This window comes from Orbicella franksi, chromosome 8 (genome assembly GCF_964199315.1).
Source record: "Orbicella franksi chromosome 8, jaOrbFran1.1, whole genome shotgun sequence".
NCBI lineage: Eukaryota > Metazoa > Cnidaria > Anthozoa > Scleractinia > Merulinidae > Orbicella > Orbicella franksi.
Genome location: NC_138152.1, coordinates 3979725 through 3997799, shown reverse-complemented (window position 1 = coordinate 3997799; position 18075 = coordinate 3979725). Strand labels below are relative to the sequence as shown.

The 18075-nt window shown below is 40.1% G+C and overlaps 1 protein-coding gene and 1 pseudogene across 2 annotated transcripts in view; one reads left to right on the top strand and one right to left on the bottom strand.

Moving 5' to 3' along the window:
- Window positions 1-18075, top strand: part of LOC145495977 (uncharacterized) — a 192652-nt pseudogene that overhangs the window by 81860 nt on the left and 92717 nt on the right. The gene's annotated exons all lie outside the window — the stretch shown is intronic.
- Window positions 11233-18075, bottom strand: part of LOC145495612 (uncharacterized) — a 265207-nt gene continuing 258364 nt past the window's right edge. Inside the window, exon 2 of the mRNA XM_081475241.1 lies at window positions 11233-11247. The gene's annotated coding sequence lies outside the window, so the exon portion shown is untranslated. The remainder of the gene's footprint in view (window positions 11248-18075) is intronic.

The following is an 18075-nucleotide window of genomic DNA, read 5'->3' as shown; positions in this document are numbered from 1 at the left end:
GGGAAAGTCCACATAAATATCATAAGAGTGGTCGTCGTCAGAAATTTCGATGAAGAATCCCAAACACCTTGTTTTGCATGCTCAATCGTTTCATCTCTAGTAAGATAAGGTAATTTTACGAACGGTTATATATAGAGGACTTCGCCCAGATACTGATAATGATCTCCACATCGCCCACAAGGCGGTTTAATAAGTCTCGCGTTGTGGACTCCACTATTCTATAAATCGTGTCTTGTCAACTCACATCAACTTGCCCTTTGCTATCATTACTTCCTCTCATGGATAGCAAAGAGACTGGATTGGAAACCAGCTCGCGTCATCGGTTCCAACCTAGTGGGAATTTGTGACGTCACTATTGCAAGCGAAATTTTAATTTTTGCAGCAACTTTGTTTACACTGCACAGTAACAAACCAGACCATGGATATTGAAGATCTTTTTGAGGAGTGGGATGAAGACGATTTGGCAGAACGTTTAGAGGACGGCAATTCTTCTTACATGTAATTGTATAGCTCGTCTTCGGGAATCTCCTCAAGCTTCCTCACTTCGCTTTGCTCAGCACGCCACAGGTCAAACACTTTTTCCCAGGTTTTTGTGCTTCTTTGAGTGTTCTTGTTCTGATTATTCTCCCTCATCTCGAGTAAATCGGTAGTATCTATCTCTGGAAAGCTAGCTGAAGACTCCATTTAAAAGTTTGAGACGTCAAAAAGGTGGAGAGAAATGTCGGGAAATTCCGCATTATCAAAACATTAAAAAACTTAGTTAGCGAGCTACAATCGCTCGCTGACGTTTGATGGCAGTTATAATAGCTGCAACCTGAATGGTCAATACTCGGTTCTTTCATTTATCTTGACATTTGATTGGTTGATGGAAAGTACCCAGATTTCACTCTCAAATTGGACAGTTTGTTCAAAGCTAAACTAAACGTTTGGGCAAAAACTATCCAGTTTATTTTGAATTTGGACAGTTGGCAAAAATTAATAATGGTAGTTGAACTGAGTGGAGTGCAATTTGGTCTGAAATCATGCGAGTGATTTCAAAATCGAAAGAGTGCGCAGCGCGAGTTCGATTTGAAATCACAAGTTTGATTTCAGACCAAAATTGCGCGACACGAAGTTCAATTGCCACTTTATTAGATCCATTTTGAAACCGCAGGATTTTATCGCCTTAAATTTTAGATTTTTGGTCCCAGTAGCCGGTTTGTTAAAAAAAGCGGAACCGGAAACGCCTTGACGTGTCATTTAGTATGCAAAACGATGTCATGTGACGAAAACTCATTCGAGCACGGCAAAGAAACAAGCAGTTCTGAAATCAGAACGAAAATAGTCTACTTCAGGTACAAAAGTTCAGTTCTCGTTGCCTGAATCAATGATGGAAGGCCTTCCTTTCTTTTGTGGTTGAGGCTGAGACTTTCATTGTCTTTGGAGAAGGAATTTGAAGATGCATCCTTTGTTATTCTGCGATCGATTTCTTTTGGGTTGTGAAACTCCCTTGAGTGCACGATGCCCAGTGGAAAGTACGTTTTTTTTTCTTTTAAACACCGTTTAATGGCATGATTTTAAGGGAGTCAGCACGTTATCATCTCCTTTTCTTTTTGTGACCTCCGCCAAGGACTCAACACTCAGGACCTTGTCAAGTTCTTGCGGCGCCATTTGTTTCAAGATATTTCAAAGACGGCGGGACTGGCACCGGCTTCGTAAGACGTTCGTTCATTCATTGTTTTGTGCAGTGGGGCGTATTTTGACTATGTTTATTCACAGCGACAGAGTTGAGCTCTTTTGTTGCTTCGTTGGAAACTATTGCAAACCTGGAAACATCTACCTTGAGATGGCTCTGAATTTGTTGTTGTGGGGTTTTCGTTTGTTTATGTTTTACTGGACTCGGTATCATACGGATCTTGAGCAGATGTTGAAGAAAAATCGCCAAAATATTCGTCAATTGGGCACTGAAAGTCGGAAACTTCCACTAAAGTAGGTCTTCTGCCTGAAGGAGCTCATAATCGCCATTCAGAAACTGTAATTAATTAAATTCGTCAATTTTTTTGGAAAAAACTACAATAACAACAAAGTTTTGGCAATAGTAGTTGCAAAATTCTCCACACAATGGCTTTTTGCCTTTTATTTTCCTTAAATTTTATTGATTACTTTAAACTTATCTTGAGATCTGATTGGTTGTTTTGCTTTACTGTCCCATTTTCATTGGCTAAGAAAATGATGCGATTTAGTGCAAAAAATAATGCGATTCGTGAATAAATCGCACCACTGAGAGCCAATCAGATTGCAAGGATAACCAGTGATTTCAAAATGGATTTAATAAATAAAAAAATAGATCTGTTGGCAATATTGGATTTTGATGCAGCTATATAATTAGCCTAAAAACTAATACATAGATTTAGGCCAGCCTAAAAGCGTAGCTCCTGGGCCGGGTTATTCAGAACCCGATTATGCTAACCCTGGAAAAGGTAGAAATTTGATTTCATGTAACTTTGGGGGGAGGTTTTCTGTATATTGTTTGGCCTTCTGTTTTGAGTTTTGTTACGATATTATGTAAATTTCTGTAGACATTATGTAAATTCTGTAGCTGTAATTGTCAGCGGACTTTCTGCTGTACATATAAATTATGTATTTTGAATCGTTAGTTTAGTCTTCTACCGTTAGCTGCGTGAATAAAGCTTCGAAACATGGTGTCAGGATAAAAAATCGCCGCGTAACTACAAGATGTCAGGCGACGAGGGAACTACGGCGACAAATACAACTAATACAGCGTCCGTTGGAAGTGCACAAATGCAGCAAATGTCTTCTTTGCCTAGTGGAATACCAATGCCGAAACCGTTAAATCTTGACAACGTTGCCGCTAACTGGAAAAAATTTAAAAGAGCCTGGGATAATTACGCCGTAGTTGTGAGGCTCCAGCAGTTCAAAGAAGAATATAAGACTGCAACTTTTCTTTCTGCGATCGGCGAAGAAGCTCTTGAAATTTATGAAGGTATGACAATCAACCCGCCCGAAAGTTCGAAAGTACTCGACTCTGTTGTTCAAAAATTCGAGGAATATTGCATCGGACAAACCAATGAGACCTTCGAGCGGTATTTAGTTAACTCCAGATCACAGAAAGAGGATGAAAGTATCGATCACTATGTATCGGCACTTAGAACACTTACGAAATCGTGTAATTTTTGTCAGTGTTTACATGATTCACTTATATGTGATAGAATAGTATACGTATGGGAGATCGGTAATTGTCGAGTCAGACCATAAGCCCTTAGAAACGATTCTTGTTAAGCCGCTGGTCTCTGCTCCTAAGAGATTACAGAGGATGATCTTGAGGCTGCAACGTTATGATCTGGACGTGCGATACAAGAAAGGAAGTGAGCTGCATCTCGCAGACACCTTGAGTCGGCACTACCCTAAGTTAGCAGAAGCAACTCAAGATCAGAGAGAACATGTCCTGTTCGCAAGATCTGCCTTTGAAGAGGGACTGGAAGTCGAGCAAGACGTTCAAGAAATAAACCACTTGCTGATGAGCGAGCACGAAGCAGAAATGTTCCGCGAAGAGACTAAGAACGATGAAGTTTTGCAAGCTGTGAAGGCCATAGTGCGGTCTGGGTGGCCAGCAGAAAAGAGAGAGCTACCTCCAACAGTGGCGATATACTATGATATCCGTGATGGGAGACAGGCTGGTGGTCCCTAAGACCCTTCGAAAGCGCATGCTTCAGACATTGCACTCCAGCCATCAAGGAATAGAATCGACGCTGAGGCGCGCCAGAGAAACAATTTATTGGCCCAATATGAAGAGTGATATAAAAGATTTCACCTCAAAGTGCCAAACGTGTGCGTCCTACAGCACAAGACAGCAGAAGGAGACGCTCATCAGTCATGACGTTCCAGATCACCCTTGGGCCAAAATTTCCACCGACCTGTTCGACTTAGATTGCAAGAGTTACATGGTGACCGTAGATTATTTCTCCGGTTTCTTTGAGATCGACAGGTTGTATGACCTGAAGGTTTCCACTGTAATCAGGAAACTGAAGTCACATATGGCACGATATGGGATTCCAGGTGAAGTTGTGTCGGACAGTGGTTCGCAGTACACAAGTCGAGAGTTCAAAAACTTCGCCAAGGAGTACGGTTTCAATCACGTGACAACAAGTCCCTACCACCATCAGTCCAATGGTAAAGCTGAGTCTGCTGTCAAGGAAGCAAAGAAGATCCTCAAAAAAACTGCAGCGTCCAAAAGTAACCCTTACCTGGCGCTGTTGGCTCATCGTAACACCCTACAGGAAGGATTTGGTACCAGCCCTGCCCAGCGTCTGTTAAGCAGGAGAACAAAAACAAACCTCCCTACTTCTAGCAACTTGCTGAAACCTAGCGTGGCTGAAGACACTCTAGAGAAAGACAAGCTGAGAAAGTTGAAGCAGAAGTTCTATTATGACAGATCAGCAAACGACCTACAGGAACTTCAGAAAGATGACGTTGTTCGGATGCAACCCTTTCGGCTGAACGAGAAAACATGGAGGAAAGCGAAGGTGCTGAAGCCACTGAGCAGAAGATCGTATGTAATGGAGTCAAATGGTCAGCTCTATATCAGGAATCGGAGACACGTGAAACGTTCTGCAGAGGCTGATAGTGTTCCAGCTGAGGAATGGTCAACGCCTTCAAACCACCATGACTCTAAAGTTAAGGATCACCTCGCCAATGAACAGCCAACGCTGAAGCCAGTGGCAACGACGAAAGTTAATCAGTTCACGACCACCACTGAGTTAAATAAGGATCAGCCCTTATCTGCCACTTCAGTAGACCAAGATCGAACCATCAAAGATCAGCCCTTGAGACAACAAGTGTCACCTACGGGCTGTGAAAGCGACGTCCGTACAAGAAGTGGGAGACTGGTCAAACCGCCTAGTCGTTATACAGATCTTGTAACTCTTAAGGTCTAACGAGTGACATTTTAAGAACTGTTAGCGTATAGAAGAACTGATTCTTTTTTTCCTGTTTTTTCTCTCTCCTTTTTTTTCTGTTGAGGGAAGGATGTTACGATATTATGTAAATTTCTGTAGACATTATGTAAATTCTGTAGCTGTAATTGTCAGCGGACTTTCTGCTGAACATATAAATTATGTATTTTGAATCGTTAGTTTAGTCTTCTACCGTTAGCTGCGTGAATAAAGCTTCGAAACAAGTTTTAATAATCACCATATACACAAAACAAAGCATCAAAACACATTTGCATAGAAGAAAGAAAGTTATAATTCGTTTAGCTTTTAATCCCGGGTTAGCGTTAACCGGCTTCCGAACAATCCTGCCCTGTTTTCAAAAGTTAACCTGACATGAGCCCGCGATCCAATCGCCAGCACTTGGTCAGCGGTCAACTTAAAAAACACGTGACCACGTGATATAACCTGTAAACTTGAGCCTGCGATATGGTTACGTGATACTGGTCAGCGGATACCTTGTTTTGACATGTGTCAATTCATTATAACATGGATGTCCAATATCAAAGAAGTACACAATAAACCAAGGCTGCATGTCTCTGTCAACCTATTATTTGGAGTATGGCCGCCATGTTGCGCGACTCCGTCGTCGTCGTCGCCATCGTGCGTATGCGCCCACGAGCAATACCGCTAGCCATGCTAACCATGAGAAAATCAACTAATGAGTTTCCTTTTCTTTCCTATATGAGTATGGGGCTCCGGTTGGCGGCTCTTCGGGCCGCCGGAGCTCCGCTATAACCAATTTGTAGAAAACGAGTTACTTTATTCGATTTCAGGATTGTACGTGGCATAAAATAAAATGCCACGAAGCAATTGTTTTAAGGCAATAAAGGCAAGGCAATTAAGGCAAGGCAATAAAGGCAAGGCAATAAAGGCAAGGTAATAAAGGCAAGGCAATAAAGCAAGGCAATAAAGGTAAAGGCAAGGCAATAAAGCTTTAGATAAATGACTTACGTGAAAACCTACCCTAACGTTCAAAATTCGAGTCGGAAACCTCAAACGTGACTTCTGGCTCCGGTCAAGTGATCCCTAGCCGTTCACCGTTCATGGGAAACGGGAATCTTAAAGTCTCTAATATCTGCGGACAAATATCCGAGCATATTTTTGCGCCAAACGGAGGCTATTCTTTGTATATGCAAACGGCCTTGCGTATATAACATGACGCGTGCGGTTTTTTTTTTTTTTTTTTTTGCAGCAAAGTTACGGTCGAGTTTAAATGCGAGTTCCTGTTAAGTTGTCAAACTTTCCGGCAGTCAATGGTAGAAATTAGCCAAGAACTTCTAACATTGTCCCTTCGCATTAACCTTTGAGCCAGAAAGCCAGCAAGCAAAGTGTAATGTGAACTTGGTTGAAAGAAAGCGCGTGGTTAGTACCAGTAGAGGCATAAATGGGATAAGATTGGCCCATCATACCCCTTTTGACAGTACGGTGACCTCTCTTTTCTCCCATTGTATTTTTCAAACATTGCTTGCTCGGGAAAATTCACGGAAACTTTCAAAAGGTATTCCGACAAATATTATTTATGTGGAATTACCTTAAATAGTTTGCATTGCTTTAGCATCCAAGCGATGACGCATTTTTATTTCCTCAAATACACACACTCATAACTCGACACCTAGTATTTAATATTCTGCTATACGTATGTAGCTGTATAATATAATCTATAATCCTTCAAGTGTTTTCACTCACGCGCGATTTGTCTAAATCTGTCTCGTTATCGAATATTTCCCAACTAAAACTGAGGAATCTTCGATTGATATTCCCCAATTTTCAAAACCGTGCTCGTTGCGAAAAATATTTTAAGGATAATAAACATAATAGCCTCCATTTGGCGCGAAAATAAGCTCGCATATTTGTCCGCAGACATTACCTGTTTCTCACAGCTCACAGTTTTCCTCGAAAAACTGTTCGCTTCTCGGAACAGATAATGTCCGCGGACAAATTTCCGAGCATATTTTTGGCGCTAAATGGAGGCTATTGTTTATATAGCTGTACAAATTTGAATTGGAGTGTATTTCCGTTGCGCGAATTGAATATAAAGAAGCGATAAAACTAAAAGTGATCTGTTAAACTGGTTTCTCAGGGTGCTAACACTGTGTGTTATATGTATTCATTCTGCGCATTTTTTCTTCTTATGAATGGAGTTGGATGATAAAAACTGTATATTATCGCCGCTAAGGGTATTGAACATTCCTCCTGAGAGACAATATTTATTAAGGAAGGAGGACAAACAAAGCTGTTAGAAATATCTTAACGTGCTATTAAAAGACAAAACAGCTCTAGTTGTCTGGTACGAGTGGTTGTTCAATAAATTACTGAAATATCCGCCAGGAAGTATTGAACAAGATGTTTTTTCGAGCTGAAGCGCTGTTTCTTTCCTTATAGAACCTTGCGTGCGCACTTAAGGAATGTGTTGCTATCGTATCGTATGATTATAGATAGATCCGTTCAACCGTCTAGCAGTCGTCTTTCTATTTAACAATTGGATTATTGGCTGGAGATTTCTATCACGTGATACTTGACAAGGGGCAGCTCGGGTGAACCATCAACCATACCAATCGAGAGAGAATAATCTAATTGTTTCAGTATAAATCTTCTATTAACTGATGAATGATCTAAATCCTTTTCGCAGACACTTCTATAAGGCAAAGAAGCGACTGCCATTTTGTTAACAACCGTACATCGCTGGGTTACTCACTATATAGATCATCTATCTATCTATATCATATTCTCTTGCTACAACAGCATGGATAGAGAGTAAAGTAGCCAATAGTAAAACGGCGTTCGCGATATATAGAACCTAGTAGATTTATACGAATCTGATTAAGATATTGAAAATATCAAACAGTGCTACCTTTGACAGGTTATTCAAAGGAAAAAAAAAGATTTTCTTCGTGTTTGGCTTGCTAGATGTTCTATATATCTAATTACCTAAAGATCTTCCATAAAGTATTGATCATTTTCTTCTGTCAGTTCTGCGCAGAAACGACCCTAAAGCGCTTTTATTTTCCAATAGACGCTTATACGCGCGCACGTAAGGAACGGGTTGCTTTTGCACCCTTATAGATACGTTCAACGGTTATGAGTCTTACTTCTATATTAAACTGATGACAATATTAAACAGTACTATTTCTCTTCTGTTATTTAAAGAAAAAAGATAGTCTACGTTATTTGCTTACACAGTTGTTCCGTCCAATTAAACAAGAATCTGCCACGGAGTATAGATCGTGTTCCTTTCGAGCTGAAGCGCTGTTATTTCCTCTCAGACGCTTGCGCGCGCACATATAAGGAACAGGTTGCTATGTATCGTTATAGCTAAGTTTTCAGCCTAGAAAGATTTTGTACGTGTTTGGTTTGCATAGTTTCTCTATCCAATTACTGAAGGATCTGCAAGGAAGTATTGATCGTGTTCTTTTGAAGCTGAAGCGCTGTTATTTCCTCTCAGACGCTTGCGCGCGCACACACGGAACAGGTTACTATCGTATCGTTATAGATACGTTTTCAGTCTAGAAAGATTTTGTACGTGTTTGGTTTACATAGTTTCTCTAACCAATTATTGAAAGATCTTCAAGGAAGTATTAATCATGTTCTTCTGCAGTTTAAACGAAGCGCTTCTATTTCCTTAAAGAACGTTGTACACCCATTAAACAACAGGTTATTATCGTATCCCCACTTGTAACTAGATACTAGCTGCCTTTTCTTCCACTGGACATTAACACACAATAAGTAAAAATCTCAAACAGTGCTGTTTCCAACAAAGGAAGGCTGGTTTCTGCATTGTTGATTATTAACGTTTACATAGTATGGAATTAATTCATTAATGAGAGAGAGAGAGAGAGAGAGAGAGAGAGAGAGAGAGAGAGAGAGAGAGAGAGAGAGAGAGAGAGAGAGAGAGAGAGAGAGAGAGAGAGAGCGAGAGAGACCTTCAAACGTGCTTCCTGAGCCAACAAAGATGCAAACCAAAAGGATCACGAGGATTTACAGTCCCGATTAGGTGAATAATAAAAACTGGTTTATAAAAAAGACCGAAAATGGACAACTTTTGGTTTAAAAAGTTGAAAAATATGTAAAACTTTATAATAAAACGTTTCGGTCTCTCGACCTTCGTCAGTTACAAAAAGTACGTAAACAACTCACAACTTAAAAACGATTTTCACAACAATGAATGATAAACAGGTTATTTAACAGATGGAAAGAAAACAATAGGTGTACAAAAAACGTAAATCAGCTACAGCAAGTTAGACCGGATAACAACTAAACTAGTGACAAAAGTTATGTAATTGCCACAGCGCAACAGGTTCCCCAATAGGGGCCTCTGAAACACTACACATATCGGTATCATAACAAAATCCCCAGGAAGGGCCGCTAAACAATAAGTAATAATTTCCCAACTGGGAGCCTTTGAATGACCCAGCTAGTATAAAAATAACAGAATCCCCAAAGGGGGTCCCTGTGCGCTGAAATGACCACAATTAAGGACCATAATTATTTACTTAGTGCGTACACAACTAGTAGTTAAAAAAAAAAAATTCAGAGTTAAAAATGCACCTCAAGAAAATCGCAACCCATTGCCCAAAGTCCGCTAAAATTAAGTATAGTGGATGCGATTTTTTGAATGAAATTCTTGTCTTTTGTTTAACCCAAAAGGTGAAAGGGAAAATAACTGCGCACTCCAGTATGCTTCATTCGTGATTAGTAAATTTCAAAATCCAAAAATCCAAACCAGCACGTCCGGAAATACCAAATCCAAGCCAGCACGTCCGGAAATCCAAATCCAAACCAGCATGTCCGGAAATCCAAATCCAAACCAGCACGTCCGGAAATACTGAAAATGTACTAATCACGAAAGAAGCATACTGGAGTGCGCAGTTATTTTCCCTTTCACTTTTTGGGCTAAACAAAGGACAAGAATTTCATTCAAAAAATCGCATCCACTATACTTAATTTTAGCGGACTTTGGGCAATGGGTTGCGATTTTTTTGAGGTGCATTTTTAACTCTGAATTTTTTTTAACTAGTCGTTGTGTACGCACTAAGTAAATAATTATGGTCCCTAATTGTGGTCGTTTCAGCGTTCAGGGGCCCCCTTTGGGGATTCTGTTATTTTTATACTAGTTGAGCCATTCAAAGGCTCCCAGTTGTAAAATTATTACTTATTGTTTAGCGGCCCTTCCTGGGGATTTTGTTATGATACCGATATGTTTAATGATTCAGAGGCCCTTATTGGGTTAGACTGGAAACAATAGCTGGTTTTCACATGACGTCACTAAAATTCGAACTACAAAACTATTGATCTTCCTGAGATTTTACTTAAATGAAGTGTAAGAGCAGCTGCAAACTACTATTCATACAAATTTTCGCTCCGAATGGGTTCTTGGTTTTGTGATACACTACGCTTGAATTTCCAAGCTTTTGCGTGACGGGGCATTTACATGACGGCCTAGAGAGCTGTCATGATGGTTAAAAAAAGTGACTTATTTCGGGGAACTTGGCTATCTGAACAGTTCATGTCTTAGAAAAAGTATTATTTTAATGTTTTAGAGTTCTTTGAGGGATAAATCTACGCTTTTGTGGCAAAACTCAGTGACAGATGTTTCTGTTGCTTTCCGGCCGCCATGTTGGTGCCCATACGGATGGGCACCAGCATGGCGTCTCCATACAAATCTCTATAAATTTGGGTAAAAAATTTCTCCGCGTATCTCGCATAAGAAAAATTGCTGTGACCAGAATTTTGGCGAGAGTCTTTGCTTATTTACCTTCTTTCATTTTCCAGATTCTGGACTTAATCTATTGACCGGTTTTGACTTTTATTTTGATCTATTTTGAATTGCGTGACACTGAAAAGCAGCAATTAAACTAGTGACAAAAGTTATGTAATTGCCAGAGCGCAACAGGGCCCCTAATAGGGGCCTCTAAATCACTACCAAATCGGTGTCATAACAAAATCCCCAAGAAGGGCCGCTAAACAATAAGTAATAATTTCCCAACTGGGAGCCTTTGACTGACCCAGCTAGTATAAAAATAACAGAATCCCCAAAGGGAGCCCGTGAGCGCTGAAACGACCACAATTAAGGACCATAATTATTTATTTAGTGCGTACACAACTACTAGTTAAAAAATTCAGAGTTAAAAATGCACCTCAAGAAAATCGCAACCCATTGCCCAAAGTCCGCTAAAATTAAGTATAGTGGATGCGACTTTTTGAATGAAATTCTTGTCTTTTGTTTAACCCAAAATGTGAAAGGGAAAATAACTGCGCACTCCAGTATAAATTTTCAGTATTTTCGGACGTGCTGGTTTGAATTTGGTCAATACACTGAAATGTGAAGTCCGACAGCACGTGTGGAGTTCGGTTGAAGTGTATGGCGACTTCGCAAGTTTTTTTGTTTGTTTTCATGGAGGATTTGTGATTTCTAAATATAACTTTAAATTCCGTTGTGGTCGAGCTGACATACTGGAGATTGCCTTTCTTGCAATGAACCAAATAAATCACATTGGATGAATTACACAAGAGGTTCTTTCGAACAAAATACGTTTTACCAGTTTGTGCGCTAGAAAAAGTTTGGGAGTTGACAAAGACGTTCTTACAAAGATCGCATCTGGTTTTATCACAAGTGAAACACCCCGCTGTTGGCACTTCAATTAAGGAGACGAGGTATTACTACCTTTAGAAGGTGCCAAAATTTCTTTGAGGTTCTTAGACCTGCGAAATGATGAAATGATAGAATTCGGTGGAAAAAGCTCCTTAAGTTTCGGGGACGAGAGCAAAAGATGAAAATGCTTTTTAATTAACCCATTAATAGATGGTAAATTAGGATTATACGTAAGAACAAAAGGAAAAATTCTCCCAGTTGGGAAATTATTACTTATTGTTTAGCGGCCCTTCTTGGGGATTTTGTTATGATACCGATTTGTGTAGTGATTCAGAGGCCCCTATTGGGGAACCTGTTACGCTGTGGCAATTACATTACTTTTGTCACTAGTTTAATTGTTTCCAGTCTAACATGCTGTGGCTGATTTGCGTTTTTGTACACCTATTGTTTTCTTTCCGTCTGTTACACAACCTGTTTATCATTCATTGTTGTGAAAATCGTATCTAAGTTGTAAGTTGTTTACGCACTTTTTGTAACTGACGAAGGTCGAGAGACCGAAACGTTTTATTATAAAGTTTTACATATTTTTTTTATCTTTTTAAACCAGAAGTTGTCCATTTTCGGTCTCTTTTCAACCAGTTTTTATTATTCACCGAATCTGAACTGTGAATCCTCGTGATCCTTTTGGTTTGCATCTTTGTTTGCTCAGGAAGCACTTTTAACCGTCTCTCTTCTCTTTCTCTCTCTCTCTCTCTCTCTCTATTTTTTTTTTCAACGCAGAGTCGCTCTTTGTCCTCGAAAAAGCCCAGTTCATGTATTTAGTTTGTTTTACGTTGAAGCCCTTGGCAATATGATTTCCTTGTACGAGCACACGCAGTGTTCAACGGCAGGTGTTTGATATCCTGCTATTTCTACCACTATAAATATACCGACATTAACTGTTCCACATTAGATTATTCACTCCGAGGAATAGTGATCACTTAGGGGTGAGCATCAAGCCAAAATGTTCTCTGCAAGGAATAATGTGTTTCTGCTGGTTTGTTGCCTGATGCTCAGTGGTGCCGGAGGTAAGATACATGTTCTTTTTAATTCTTTTGTTTTCTCTTAAAGAAAAGAAGGAGCGCCTCTTTTGCCTTAACGTTTAACTTGAGAACGAGTTTGAAAGAAATACGCAACCAATTTACAGTCTGTATTTGCCTTTGTCGACACTGCTATCCTCGATTTTTATCTTCCTTTTTCGGAGCAATTAATTTGGAAAGTACTGGGTGATCAGTAAAATTAACTTTTCCGTTCAACGTTCTAGTATAGTTTACATCTGACTATGTCAATCAAACGAAAGTGTTTGTTGGTATTACGTGATATCGCTTTGCTATGACGTCACCAAATGTATCTTGTAAACTGGGATGGTCGTGCAACACAATTTTAAAAACGTCTATCGAATTTGTTAAACAGTGTCTGTATTCCCTTTCTGTCTCTTATGATGGTATCTAAGATTAAGAAGTTATCAAGCTCTCGCTTGAGTCACGTGACCTATTCCATTAATAGCGTGGGCTAGTAATCTTGGACATGCTATCAACACGTACAGCCCAAAAATAATGCACGCGCAAGAAGTGGCAAAAGAAGTTCTTGCGCCGCAAGAACACGCACAAGCCGCCGCAAGAAGTAAAAATGTCTTTCTTTTGCGGTTTGCCCGCAAGAACATTCGAAACGCAAGAAGTTGAAAGTCTAACCGCAAGAAGCCGCAAGAAGTTGAAAATCTAGCCGCAAGAAGCCACAAGAAGTTATGAATTTTACCGTAACCCGCAAGAAAGCGCAAGAAGTTGCTGCAGGTCAAACTGTCTGTTCGTTTTTATTTAAGTGCCATGTTGGTGGTCGAAATGCTCAGCGCTTGCTCGCAATGTTATCCATAAGATAAGTCACTGCTGTGGGGAGAGATATATTTCGAACAGCTGAGACCAGATATGGATTTATGTTTGCTTATACTGTGAAAATAACATCGAACGCACGCGTGTTCATGACACCTACGGAAAAAAAATAGGTTCTCGATGAGCACATGAATCCAAGGCCGTAGGTAAGTGGATTAGGAATCTCTGTAGGACCTGGGTTTAATTCAATGTCTCCAGATAACAAAAGCTTCTTTTCTGACAAGAGGTAGTTCTTTATATCAAACTGAACTCGGACAAAAATTCTGGATAACATTTATAATTCCTACCAGAAGACCAACACCTTCCTTGTTCAAATTTTGTTTGAAAAATCGAGTAAAAACAGACTCTTCTTCATGAGCAAGCTTGACAATCCATAGTTCACAACTGGTAGCCACAGTGAATAAAACGGATGAAACGGGAACACTTTTCTTCAAGAAATGTTTAATTCTGCCTCTTACTTGTCTGTGTTTAACTGATTTTAAAACTTCACGTGATAATCTAGCTGGTTCTCTGTCTCTTTTCCTACATGGAGCAACTGACAAGTATACTGATTAAAGATTGAAGATTTACTCTTACATGTACCTTGCCTAAGTGTAAACACTGAAAAGATTGCATAGCTTTTACTCCGAGTATTTCAGAAAAAATACCAGTTACATAGTGACCAGGCATAGCTTCTTTGGATGTGTTTTCCATGGTCATGATTTCGTCAACTAAAGCTTTTTGTTTGCACTACTAAGAGAGTCATATCTCCTTAAGAGGAACTCTCGCGTAATCGCGGTGCAATTGACTGCGTTGTGCTCTGACTGCGTCATCCTTCGAAAGGGATGCGTACTCCCTCGAAAGGGCCGCGCGTAATCCCTTGAAAGGGTCGAATTATCCCTTAAAAGGGCTGATTAATCCCTCGAAAGGGATTCGAGTTTCCTTGAGAGGAATGAATTACCGCCAACGGTGAAATCGTGATTTCTGTGCCATTTGAGTCGCCCAGTGATCGATGTAATCGGCCTGATTGCAGATTCTGTTCAGTACATTGCGAAATATCGTTTTAAAATTTGAGTGCATGGCATTAATGTCCTCTGCATACAAGCAACATTAGGGACCTTTATACGATGCAAGGACGGGAAGGCCAAGAAGGGAACGGCAGTGGACGCGGGAAATAAACTTTCGCGTGGCGTGTCGCCAAAGACAAAAATGCTTTAAGTTGTGTAATTTTCGTACAGGAATGCGACGTCAATATCTCTAGCTTCATAAAAGCTTTTCATGAAACGAATGACATCCCTTTGAGATAGTATAAAAATATTATCCAGTTAAGCTTAAACGATGGTGAACAGACGACACGGAACTTACTCTTGTTTATATATGTAAAGCAAAGCTTCCTGATCTGTCGGTATTTATTGGAAGAATCCAGAATTTCCGTATGAAGAATTTATGTGTACGATCTTTGTATCGACCTGGTCCAGATAGCTTTTTGTCAGCAGAGCGTTTTAGAATCGATCCTGCCTGTAGCTGAAACAAATATTTATATTAAAACAAACATTACGTTGAGTTCCAGGTTGTATGAAAACATGAAATAAACATCAATTTGCAAATATGCATTTTATTTGCTCGATTAGCTGCTTTGAAGGTACGTAACAATCGTATTTCCAATCAAAACCTTTCGGAAACCACTCAAAATCATGCAAGATCATTCGAGAACAATGTTTTGGCACATTTGCCGATAGCTGTACCTGGTTCTAACAGAAAAAAATAGAAAACTTTGTCTACTCACCGATTCGCGTCACTTCGAAGAGCGTGGGAAAACGAGTCTGCAATGTCATACGGCCGGTCAGTGGTTAGAGATCGTAGTCATTGACAATGCTCCGTAACGCTGTGCTTCTACTAGTAAATTCGCATTTTTTCCCTTCCGTTTTGACAACCAACTCCCTCTTACGAACATTGACAGGTTTGACTAACCGAAAGTCTACTGACAAATCAATCGTGACTAATCTTCACATATTTCGTTCCTCTCAATTGTACAGTCGATCATTCGGGCATTAATCGGGAAGCGATCTTCGCACATCCGAAGTTTGATTGAGTACGAATATTCTTTTGTTACACATTTTTGGTTAAGGGACACGCTCGATGACATAGAATCTACGGCCCTCCGGCCGTAGATTCATAAAGCCCTTCGATCACTTGAACAGTCTGCTAGCAGAATACGCGACTATATCTCAAAACATCTCCAAATAATGAAGCTCTTGCAGAAACAGTCTTCGTAGAAAAATCGAACTACGGTGTAGTCAGCCTGGGTTCCACCGGTTTCTGCTTTTGAATGCCAAATTCATTGTCATTCAGAAGTGTTGTTTTCTTCTTGCGTGGTCTGTGAGCGAAGACAACTTTCGTTCAAATCTCACACTGAACTACAAAGACTCTGAAGACTGCGGGTGTAAACAAATGAGACGCTACGATGTTGTGAATTCCTTTAAGAACTTTTCGCAGAGTTATTATAACAGGCGAAAAGGTCCTGCAGAAAACATATGTGTTTCTAAACAAACGGTAAACAAGGAAACTCGTAAATTCTACCCTGCTTGCAGCTGTAAAACATTACCGGTGTGTTGTGAGAAGCACATAAATGATTTTCTGAACACCGCAATCTCATGAGTTTCCCTTGTGAATTCCTGTTATTTCGAAGAGAATCCCATTGAATGAAATCTTTTAAGACAGCATGCACTGAGCTTGAATAAGTATTAAAGATAACAATGATGTTGTTGTGACGCCTTGAATTTGAATAAAGTTTCAAACATTACTGATGCGTGAAAAAGTCACGATTTTGTCATGCATGCATGTAGTCCTGTGCTTGTTTTCGCCGACTGAGAAACTTGCTTGTTTTAAAATTTGGGTTACACTTGAAAGGTGCTTCCCAGTTTGTGTTTTAACCTTTGCCACAGGAGGCATTCTGGACAGAAAAAGCCATTTCAAATAAGCTCATTTCGCGCCGCTACCACACCGCGGGTCTGGGACTCCGGGACACATCGTGAATGATGATTGTAAACGGTAAATTTTTTTTCCATGTCGCCTAAAAACAAAACAAAGCGAACCCAGTCTCTAATTCAGAGCCAACCGATAAAAAATATTAACAACGACGGACCATCCATTGTTCAACCGAATTTACCAGTTCCGCAATTTTCCCGTGAATCGACAGGGGGAAACGAGAGAAATTCCCTGGAAGATTTCACGACGATCGATTCCAGGCGATTACAAACTGGTCCACACATCGCCTTAGAAGTTGAAAACCTCAGTGACCCCGACAACGAAAACTTAAATCCAAGAAGAGAAGCGAGCGCCGCTTGGAAAACAAGCCCGCTAATTAATTCATTAGCGAGAGTTCACACCCAAGTGCCAGTAGCATAAATTACAGATAACCAAAACAAAACAAAACAAAAATTCACAGCGAATCTGTTAGCCTGCGTAGCAAGCGTTTCTGTGGGGTGCGGGAGCAAAGAATTACAGCGCGAAAAATGGAGCGAGTAAAAAAGGGGGGAGGGGGAGGGGAAGGAAGGAAGGAAACGCTTGCAGACAACCCCCTGGATTTTGAAAACCGCCCACTTGGCTTTTCATGCCTGAATGCGCGCACTGAGATTTCGTGCTGTCATCGGCTGTCATAAATTAACCAATAAAATCTTCGGCCTTCCGTAGCGGAAGTGAACTTTGAACCAAAATAAACTTTAACTTGTCAAAAAATGTCTGAAACAATGAGCGAACGGTGGGAACGGAGAAATCTCGATGAATTAAATTTGGTAATTTATAATCAAGCTGTATTTCTACTCAATCCGTCTAAAAGGAAGGACTGCAAGGGCTAAGTTTTAGCACATATCTGCCAGAAAGTTAAAATGTAAGAAGTATTCAAGTCGCGTTTATACTCCTTGTGCTCGCAAGATTCGAAATCTTGGATCACTGTATTCATTATAAACACTCTTGTTCTTTGGCCATTTCAACTGTATTCATTCGTCCAGGAATCGATACAAGGTAAAATTAGCAAGTCAACTCCCACAAAGGCAACTCCAGTAAAGAAGCGTTTGCTGGAAACGCCAGATCCGCAAATCGGTTCGAGTGTTATCGTCTGTAGCAAAAACAAACAACGGAAAGTCTTCTCGGAAAACTTTGGAATTTGGGCAGGAGAGGCTTCAAACATCTGAGAGGGAAAATAATGATAATCTTGACCAGTATCTGAATAAAGATAATCTTCCCCTAGGCGGCCTCCAAGTCGAAGTTGTTTATAAAATGTCCTCGTAAGAATTCCCCGCGACGAGACGACTAAATTTTTGATAAGGCAAATATGTAACAAAAACTGGCATGCTGCAGCTAACAAGATAATAAATCATTCAGAATTGTACCCAGAGGTTCTAAATGCTGTCATTAAAAAATGCTTCTAATGAAATGTCAGAGTACCTACGACAACATGTTGCTTTGTAACAAGCCAGACGAAATCACTAGGTTTTCCTACGCAGTAGTGCGAATTTTCTGTCCCGTGGTTTATTATCTTGTCCTTGGCGCATGTGGCATTCAAGAAAGGGATGTTAAAATTAAAGGAACA